This window comes from Octodon degus, unplaced genomic scaffold (assembly GCF_000260255.1).
Source record: "Octodon degus isolate 3935 unplaced genomic scaffold, OctDeg1.0 scaffold00291, whole genome shotgun sequence".
NCBI lineage: Eukaryota > Metazoa > Chordata > Mammalia > Rodentia > Octodontidae > Octodon > Octodon degus.
In genome coordinates, this window is record NW_004524867.1 from 1,039,511 (window position 1) to 1,049,909 (window position 10,399).

Here is a 10,399-nt window from a genome sequence, read left to right on the forward strand (position 1 = left end):
TCTCTATTCTGTTCCACTGGTCTGTGAATCTGTTTTTCTACCAGTACCATCATAATTCAGTTGGTTTTATTCCAGTGATGCAAGGATGGTTCAATATGCCCAAATCAGTAAATGCCATTTGGCATATACATGGAATCCAGGGTAAAAATCAAATGAATCTGTCGACTGATGAAGAAAAAGCCTTTGACCAAATTGAATATCCCTTCCTAATGCAAACTCTCAAGGAACAAGGTATTGATGCATAACTAAGTATTAAAAGGCATAAAGACAAATACACAATCAACACCACTGTGAAAGGGGAAAAATTAGAAGCATTTTTTCTGAAATCAGGGACAAAGCCAGAATTCCACTCTTACCACTTGTGGTTTGTGTATAGCGGTCTCCCCAAAGCCTCCTGCAGCCCTGGGGCGGCTTCTGGAGTTTCTGACTGATTGTTGTGGGTGTGGATGCTGCACCTGCCCTGGGGCAGGTAAGCTGCATTTCAGTGTAAGGAGGAAAGAGAAGTTAGCTGCTTGAGCTGCTGCTGCTTCTCTTTTTCTGCTCTTGCTCTTTGCCTCCACCATGAAAGGTTGTTCTCTGCCTTGTGCTGCTGAATATGGACTGAAACCCCCAGTAACTGTGAGCTAAATAAGCCTTCCCTTCCTCCATTTTGGGTGTTGGGTATTTGTCCCAGCAACGAGAGAAGAGAAACCGAGACACCATTCTTATTCAATGTAACTCTTCAAATTTTAGCTATAGTAATTAAGAAAGAGAAAAAAATAAAAGGAATACAAAGAGGAAAAAAAGTCAAACTATCCTTGTTTGCAAATAATATGACATTACAGTTAGAAAACCCTAAATATTCTACCAAAAGACTCACTGAGTGGATAAATGAATTCAGGAATGTAGCAAGATATAAAATCAACATTTAAAAAAATCAATAGCTTTGTTATACAATGATAATCGACTGGCTGAAAATGAAATCAGGAAAATAATTCTACTCTCAATAACTACAATAAAATACCAAGAGGTCACGCTGATCAAGGTCAAAAAAAGCTCTGCAATGAAAATTTCAGAACACTGAAGAATGAAATTGAAGGAGACCCCTGAAAAATGGAAAGCTCACCCATATACACCCTTCTCCCAGCACAGCATCAAGGGCAGTCTTCAAAGAGCTAGAATAAGCAGTCCTAAAGTCCATAGGCAAGCACAGAAGACCCACAACAGCGCAAGCAATTCTGATCAAAAATAATTAATGTTTTAGGCACCACAGTGCTTAATTTAACATTATACTACAAAGCGCAGTAACAAAAACTTCACTTGATTTCTATTTTAAAGAGGTCTTGTGATGTGGTTTGCAGGTAAGGGGTCTGTCTAGCATGTGCAGGACACCATGTTTGATGCCCAGCATGAGAGAGAGAGAGAGAGAGAGAGAGAGAGAGAGAGAGAGAGAGACAGACAGACAGACAAACAGAGAAAAGAGGAGGAAGAAAAAGGAAAGGAAAAGAAAGAGAGGGTAAAACATGCAAATTTTTTTACTATGTTTAATATATATGCACTAAAACTTTGGTGTATGGTCAAATTTTAAAATTGGTTATTGCTTATAATATAAAATTCATGCATTACATATCTTATCATAAACACAAAAATTCCAAGACTGTTACTTGGAAATACTGTCCCATGAAACAAGTGTTTCCCAGACATTTCAGCAGGATGCTGTGCAGCATTTCTCACCACGAACACCACAGGGTCAAACGAAGTTCAGCACCTTCACAAAACACCCAAGTTACAATATATCGATATTAACAAGTTAAAATTCGAAGACCAAATATCTTTTCCTGGACTCAGGACAGGGAGCTTTGTGCAGAGATGCAAGACCTGGCTGAGGGTGGTTAAGAAAAACTGATGGAGAGAAAGAATCAGGCAGAAGAATTGAATTAAGGCATTTGAAAGGCACCTCTAAGAGCAGGGGGACAGAAAAGCTGGGGTGGCAAAAGGAGCACTCAGTTAAAGTGCAAAAAAATGCTATCCAAGCCAGCCAAATAGCTCAGCAGATTAAAGCACCTGTTTAGTTAGATGCAGGGGTTGGGGCTCAATCCCCGGGTCTGCTACGCCAGCCCCACCCCTGGGGCACACTGAGACAGTGATGGAGACTGGGCGTGGTGGCCGCCACCTGTAATCCCAGCGCTTGGGAGGCTGTAAACAGGAGGATCACTATGAGTCTGACCCGTGCAGTGCGACCCTTGCACACCCTGGACACCCTGCCCTAAATACAAAAAACAAACAAAAACAAACCACTACCCTTTGCAGTGTATTACCTGATTCTATTTATTAAGCAATTCACGTATTCCCCCACTCATCCTCATTTCATGATTGCTTGTGAGTGCACTCCAAGAGGAGTTCTCACAGAAATAAGCACGTAGCCTTTGGTAGCCTACACAGCCTTTCCTTCCTTCACAAATACTGGAAACATCTATGGCTCAGTGAATGTTTCCAAGAGTTCGGACTGTGCTTAGCAGCCATACGATGCAAGTATTACTAGCTTCTCTTCATGTTCAAGGAAAGAAGTCGGGGAAAGAACTGAGCCCCAAGTCAGACAGCTGTCAAAGGATGCAGCCAGCTCAGGCACGCAGTTCTGCAAATCACTAGCTTTTTGCTGAAGTGCCGCTTTTCAGAGGCAAAATCAAGGAACTCTCCTACTCCTCAAAATTTTTTCACTATTCCTGTTCTCAGAGCAGGCAAGAAGAACATGCACTCAAAAACAAGCAAGGAAAGAAGGGAAAGAGGGAAGGAGGAAGGGAAAGAGAGAGGAAAAAGGAAAGAAGGGAGGGAGGAAGGAAGAGACGAAGGGAGGGAGGAAGGGATGGAGGGAGGCAAAAAAGAAAGAAAGGGTAAAAAAGCGGGAGACATGGAGAGAAAGAGCAAGAAGGGAAGAAAGAAGAAAAGACAAGGAATCTAACACAGCCGCACTGAGGGCCAGGGATCCAGCTGAGTGGCACAAGAGCTCGCCTGGCAAGAGCAAGGTCCGGAGTTTGACTCCTGACCCAAAAAGCAAATAAAGTAAAGCCAAATTAAAGCATGTGACTGCCATGGATAATCTGATCACCTGGCATAACTTTGCAACATATTTTGTAAGTATTTATGCCCCATTTGCTAAATGGGTACAGAGAAATGTATTATTAAAACAAACAACCAAATTCTTACCATTCATTTATTAGAAGAAATGCACTATGCATACGGCAGAATGGTCTAATAAGGTGGAATAACAGTAGGCTGGAGAAACACTCCTTCCTACTGAGAACCCAGTTTTGCCTCTGGTTACAAAGTCACAAGTTACAAGGTCTCTCTCCCTAGTGCTGTGCTTTGCCCATGCATTATTCATGTGCAGAATTTCAAAAGACTGAAACTGTCAATTACCTCGGAGCCTGACAGGATGCCAGCACTCGGCGTGTTTTCTGTTCCAACACCGCTCTGAAGACGCCGTCTGCACACATCCCATCGCTCAGCGACGTAAGAAGCTGCGTGCGCAGCGGGGCCTCATCCGCCAATTCTTACACACACATGACACTCTGTCGCTTTGAGGCGGGTTTTCTGAAGAGTTGGCGGGCTGGCCTCCAGCTTACATCGGTTCTGGGCACGCATTCCCACCATGAATGTGAAGAATTCTCCGACTCCTCACATCAGAGCGGCCTGCGGAGCCAGCTCCGGCGACTGGCGAGGGAGACATGCAGTATGCGGGCTCCTCCGTGCTGCCCTCGCTTTCCTCTGTCTCCACTCGGGGTGGGAAGCCCCACCTAAAGAGAAGCATGCACAAGCCAGGGAGCAGAGTCAGAGTGCTGGAGGACAATGACCGGACACGCTCCCAGGATAAAGAGGAAACTGGCAGGTGCGCAGGACAACTTGTATCTACATATTCCGCAACCCCATGGGCTCATGGGTGCTTTGAAGGTGGCTGGGTTGGAGGTATTGATGCTGGGATTAAAAAGAAAGCCTCAAATTTATCTTTCTTTATATCTTAGTAATACTCCATTGTGAGGGCCAGCCAAAAAGCTCAGAGGATTAAAGCACCTGCAAGCAGATGCAGGGGCCAGGAGTTTGATTCCCCAGGCCCCACTCCCGGGGTACACTGAGACAGAGATTGAGACTGGGCATGGTGTCACTTCCCTTTAATCCCAGCACTTGGGAGGCTGTAAACAGGAGAATCCCTAGTGTTCGATCTAGTAGTGAGACCCTGAACACACTGTATGTAGACCCTTCTCTAAAAAATACACACAAAAAAATTAAAATAAAATAAAAATAAAAAAATACTCCATTGTGTAAAAGCACCACATCTTTTTTATCCATTCCTCAGATGATGGGCATCTGGGTTGTTGCCAAGATTTAGCTATAACAAATTGCACCACTATAAACATGGATGTACATATGTTGATGTGGTGTGATGTTTTTAATTCTTCTGGGAAGACACCAGGAGGGAAATAGCTGGCTTGAACAGAAACTCCAATCCTAGTTTTTTGACGAGTCTCCACACTGATTTCTGTAGTGGTTGGACCAGTCCGTACTCCCACCCACAGTAGAGAAGGGTTTCCTTTTTCCCCTCAGCCCTTCCAGCATTTGTTATTGGATTGATTTCATGAAGACAGCCATTCTTTCTGGGGTAAGATGGAATCTCAGTGTTGTTTTGCTTTGCATCTCTCAAATGACCAACGATGTTAAACCCTTTTTCATGTATTTATCTGCCATTTGCATTCCTTCAGCTGAGAATGGACTTGTTCTCATTCATCCAGCCACCCACGCAGTAAGTAGCTGCGGCATACACTTGCTGGAAGTGGGGACAGTGCCAGGATCGAAGTTCTGTAGCCAGATTCTGCTTGGGACAGTGCTGCACTGCACAGGTGTTTTCTAACCTTGGGTCTGCAATGCTCCCAGACAGCTTGAGCCACCTGTTACTGCTGTTCCCAGGTACAGCACTTCAGTGTGAAAAGAACCCACTTCTATTCGCATTCCTGTGCTGGTGACAAGAGTTCTCAACTTCTCCCAACCTGTGAATGACAATGACCTCTAATACGAGGCTTGGAATGAGGAGATCCTCAAGGCTTAACTCTCATGGGAAATTCTTACATGCGAGAGGACAAGGCATCACTCACGCCCTCAGGCCCCCAATTCTGGCCACTACCAGCGTCACAGGGAGCAGGCTAGCTTCAGTGGAGCCACTATTCTTTGAGCGCTGGCCTCATACAACTTACAGGCAAGACTCAGGAAACACCGAAATGGAATGCAATGATCATACATACCAGCATTTCATGAGGAACCACTGCAGGTAACACCCATCAAAGTAGACATACTCCTCAGGCAAAAGGGCAGGGGAAATCCTTTAGAGGTCGGGCTGCAGTAGCTCTGCTGAGTCAAGCAAGAATGTAAACAAGAAGTCACTTTCTATTCGTGACCAGCGGGCATGTTTGACTGGCAGCTTCTCCCAGGCATATAATGATGCATTTAAAAAGAGAAAGAGCAAAGAAGTGGCCCGGACTGCAAACTACAAGAAGCTTCATTTAAAACAGAAGAGGCAGCTTGATGGTGAGATTAGAAGGACATACGGAGGTGAAGAAGAGCTGTCCCTGGGCGTCTGTCAAAGCGCTGCTATACTGTCCAAAGAAAACCACGGTCGATGCCTCTCAAGAGCTGAATATCTTACAGAATGCAGCTGCAGGCTGTGGCTGCCTAAGTTTCATCTGCAGCCTAGCAATGCTGTCATTAGGTAAGAAATACAGGGCAGCCAGCGCTTATGCAATTGCAGGTAAGACCCTGCACCGGGGCCAGCAAGCCACTGGGGCTAATGAGGAACGCTGGGTCCTTCCCTGTCCCCCGGACGTCCTTGCCGGTCGACAGCGTTTTACTCGCGGCGACTGGCACCGCTCCCAAAGCTGTCCTCTCTCATACACAGGTAGCTCTGCTTACACAGAGCCAGGCACTTGAGGTGGTCTGTTGGAAAGGGAAGAGTTAAGAACATAGCAATTTACCAGGAATAACGATGAAATGATCCTGGGCATGGCCCAGCAGCGAGATGCACACAGAAAATTTAATATTCTAAAAAAAAAAAAAAGTCAAAAGTATGAGCCTGACACAGCTGAGAGTAAACAAAGCATCCAGCGAACAAAACCAGGCGGCAGACGAACTTGGATGTTCAGAGGCAGCGCCCAGAGGAGAGAAACTAACCAGGGAGAGGAGGTGGGAGGACACAGGTGACCTGGAGAAGCGAGGTCCTGCTTGGGGCTGGGAGACTTTCCAGCTCAATGGATGGGGCATGGGAGTTTCTCGGAGGAAGCACTGTTTCAGTTCCTTTTCCACGTAAAGCTAAGTAAGGAATCAAGACGCACAGCGTGGATGGAACCTGGATTTCCTTGTGGTACTCTGCAAATTGGTGCCACAGGCAAAAAGCGAGCGGGCAATGCTCTTATCGGGAGGCATGGGAGAAACAGTTAACAAAAGGGTTTTCCCCACATCTTCACACTCTATCCTCAGGTGAATATGAACCTCGTGGCCTATACCACTGGTCACTGCACAAGCTTCGATGTAGCATTTAGCAGCCGCAGTGAAACCCAGCTCCCACTGGAGAGCCTTCGCTGCTCACGATGCATCCCAATTCCTGTCCTCCAGGGACTGCACATCCTCCCGCCTCCCGCCTCGAGGTTCCAGATCTCCACTCTGAGCCCGGCGTCTCTTTGTCACCCAGCTAGACAAGTCTGGACCAATATCTGCTGTTCACCACCATGCCACACAATCTCTTTGTTGACTCTTTGGCAGAAATTCCCTTTTACTTATAAATCCAATTTCACAGACACCGCCATTCAGGCCTAGCCAATGCCTACGATGTTCTCTGCTTTACTAATTCTTTGGGACAACTGACAGAAGAGCAGGCCAGAGGAAGGGGCTGCAGAAAGCAAGGAACCAAGAATGAAGTGCAATCGCGTCGCCTGGAACCTCTTTGGCTGATAACTTTATGAGTCTCCAAGCTACCAGTATCTTCTCCTCAGTTTTATGTTTGACTTTCGTTTTCTTTCTTTTTAAATTCGGAACCTTCTGCCACAAGTTATCATCACGGCACTGGAATTACACTGTCTGATTCTGTTTCCCTCGGGTTTCCTTTGATTCCTGAGCTACCTGAACACCCTCTCAAGCCCACAGGTTTGTTCTTGGAGGGAATAAAAGAATAAGCAGGTGACTAATTTGGAAAGCATCCCCTAAACGTTTTCCTCTGTAGTAAGCAAACAACTAGGTAATAGTGCCCTTATAAAATCCACCAAGTAGTTCCAAAATAAACACTTCTTTGCTGTAAAATATTTCTAAGGCATTTCAAAAGCAGCAGTAACACAATACCCGCATGACTGAAAAGCCACACATCAATAAGGTCATGCCGTTCTCTCGAAGCACCTAGAGCTAGTCATGCTGCAGTTTCTGACATATCCCAGAGCTCCAAAGCTGCTGGGTGAAATGATTTGGTCCCAACTCTCCCTTTCTGCCACAAAGAATTTAGTTTAAAAAAAAAAAAAAAAGTTTGGCAGAAAGGAGATTGGAAATTAATACACACTCACTGCAAATGATCTGTAGTGGACTGCAACTTAATAACCAGAGGCAGCTGATAACTGAAAAATATGAACTTGGCACCACAGAAAATAGCAGTAGCAGGGCTGGTTTTGACTGTGAACTGGGTGGGGACAAACAGTCCTAGGAACATCGTTACCAGGAATGGGTGCTTCACCACAGCCCCATTTGTATTTCAGGGAAGGATCTACAGGGTGTTCAGGGTCTCACTACTAGATCAGACTCTTAGTGATTCTCCTGTTTACAGCCTCCCAAGTGCTGGGAGTACAGGAGCGCACCACCACACCCAGTCTCAATTGCCCTCTCAGCACCGCCCTGGGAGCAGGGCCAGCAGGGCAGGCCTGAGGACTGAACCCCTGGCCCCTGCGCCTGCTCGCAGCTACCTTAATCCACTGAGCTATTTGGCACACCCTGAGTCACCTTCATAATTGACAAGAAATCCTACCTAAGTCTATTCATAGTCATTTACTTAATTGACAGGAAAGAGGATTAAGTTTCGCCCACGCTATATTTGCATTTAACAGGAAATGTCCTACATCATTTTTAATGTATAAAAATCTGTTCCCAGAAATATTCAACATTTTCCCGGATCAGGTCTTCTTGACTCTCAAATTTTTCGTGTTTTTTTGAGACAGGGTCTCACTATGTAGTCAACCTGGCCCTGAACTTGATCCGTAGCCCCTCCAAGTCATGGCGATCCTCTTGCCTCGGCCGCTCAAGCGGTGGGATAACGGGTGTGAGCCATCACACCTGGCTTGACTCTTGAAATCTGTAGCTACACCTAATCATGAAAATGCTGAAATTTCAGCTATCATCTATAATTATGTCCACCCCAACTGTACAGAGAGCCTTTGAAGTTACAAAGCTGTTCTCAAAGTTGCTTCAGCAGTTCCACCCCAGGGGCATGTTCCCAACCCTTCTTCCCTACAGAGATGTGTGACCAATCTGGAGGTATTTTTTGGTTGTCGGGATGGTGGGGAGCTGCTGATACTGAGCAGAGGGATGCCCGGGATGCTGCTCGGTGTCCTGCAGTGCGCTGGACAACCCTGCAAGGGTTACCCGACCTCACGCATCAGTGAGGCTGAGCTGGACAGGACACAGCTCACCGTGAGCATGTGACACCCAATGCAAACACATCTCAAACACCAAGAGACAGTTTAAAAATTACTCCTTTAAAACAAGGAATGCCCTGAAATTTTCTGCTTACATACATCTAAGTTTACACATACATACACATACGTATGGCAGAGGCATAACTAGAAAACAAGTAAATTCGAACACAGTGGCGCTCATGAATGTGAAGATACGTGTATTTCTTTACACTGAAAAAGTATTCCAGAAAATGCAATTATTTGTATTGTTTTATAAAAATGTGGGTACTTCCCTAAAATAGCATTTATGAAGTTTTTAGGAAGTTCTTCAGTTAGCTGAGATTTCCAAGAAAAAAAAAAAAAAAAAGATTGAAGGCTTACAGGAAATTTGCTCCGACCAAGGGAGGTGGAGACTCAAGCTCACAGCAGGAGATGCCAGCCGGCTGCTTCTGCCTGCATGAAGGCTACTATTACAACCGTCCCTGTAAGTGGCTGGGGTCGACTGTCAGCAGGCAGGGGTATGCCACCGTCACTTTCTGACTGTGCGGGCCTTACTGCGTCCACGGAGAAGAATCTTCCTCTGCGGAGAGGCATGCTTAACCTTGCGGGCTATACGAGGCACTAGGCTGGCCGCTTCCTTTCAAACGTTTCAGGAAAAACGCAGTTCTCTAAACTGTCCGTGCAAATCTTCGGCAGTGTTGCGACTGCTTCCAAATCAAGCCTGTGCAGTATTTCTTCTTAAAATTATACAACCGGGTGAATTTTCATTTCAGTGTTATTGTATGTTTTAAGTGGTATCAAGTCAATCCCAATGAAACTGCATGAAAAAAAAATGATGATTAAATTATCCACACTACAGATGCTACAGGAAATGACAGGTGAACATTGGGGCCGGGGAGACGGCGCAGTGGAATAAGTGCTTCCCTGGCAAGCGCAAGGGCCTGAGTTCAATCCCCGGTTCCGCAAAAAAAAAAAATAAATAAATAAAAAATTAGGGCCGGGGAGACGGCGCAGTGGAATAAGTGCTTCCCTGGCAAGCGCAAGGGCCTGAGTTCAATCCCCGGTTCCGCAAAAAAAAAAAAAATAAATAAATTAAAAATTACATATGTGAATGTGTGCACAAATGTGCACACATGTGAACTATGTGTACATGCATGTAAATGTTTATGTACATACAATAACGCACATGTTAATTCCATAAGAGGAACTTACTAATCCGTGATGAGTATGACCATTATGTATCCCAAACACGTAGTAGTAAAAATAACAACAACACCACGTTCTGTTACTATTGATCCAGGGAGCACTTCACAAGAGCTACTAGCAAGCAGCCCTGCAAATGTCCATCAGAGGAACATGACACAGCTAGCTGACAGTTGAGCTGTCAGTTGACCTGTCACTTCCTGTAGCATCTGTAGTTGAGCTTTTCCAGTCACCCGAAGGAATCGCCTCCCCCGCATACCATGGCATGGAGGAGCCAGCTATTAGCCCACCTGCCCAGCACTGGGACACGCACAATTTAGAGGAGGGGAGTTCCGAGTGGGCTTGTGGTTCCGGGGATTCCATCCACAGCCAGGCACCTGTAAGGAGTAACTGTTATGGTTGAGGCACATCGCAGAGCAAAGCTGCTCTGCTTCGGGTGATCAGCAAGCAGAACAGCGCAACAGGACAGAGAAAACCTGGCAAGGGACCACGTAGAGAAGAGCAGCCTGCATTAATCTCTCTCTCTC

General features: G+C 45.6%; 1 long non-coding RNA gene across 1 annotated transcript in view; it reads right to left on the reverse strand.

The window, feature by feature from the left end:
- Positions 1-8,802: 8,802 nt before the first annotated feature.
- LOC111814321 overlaps positions 8,803-10,399 on the reverse strand; it is a 22,973-nt gene continuing 21,376 nt past the window's right edge. Inside the window, exon 3 of the long non-coding RNA XR_002819339.1 lies at positions 8,803-9,486. This is a non-coding gene — a long non-coding RNA (uncharacterized LOC111814321). The remainder of the gene's footprint in view (positions 9,487-10,399) is intronic.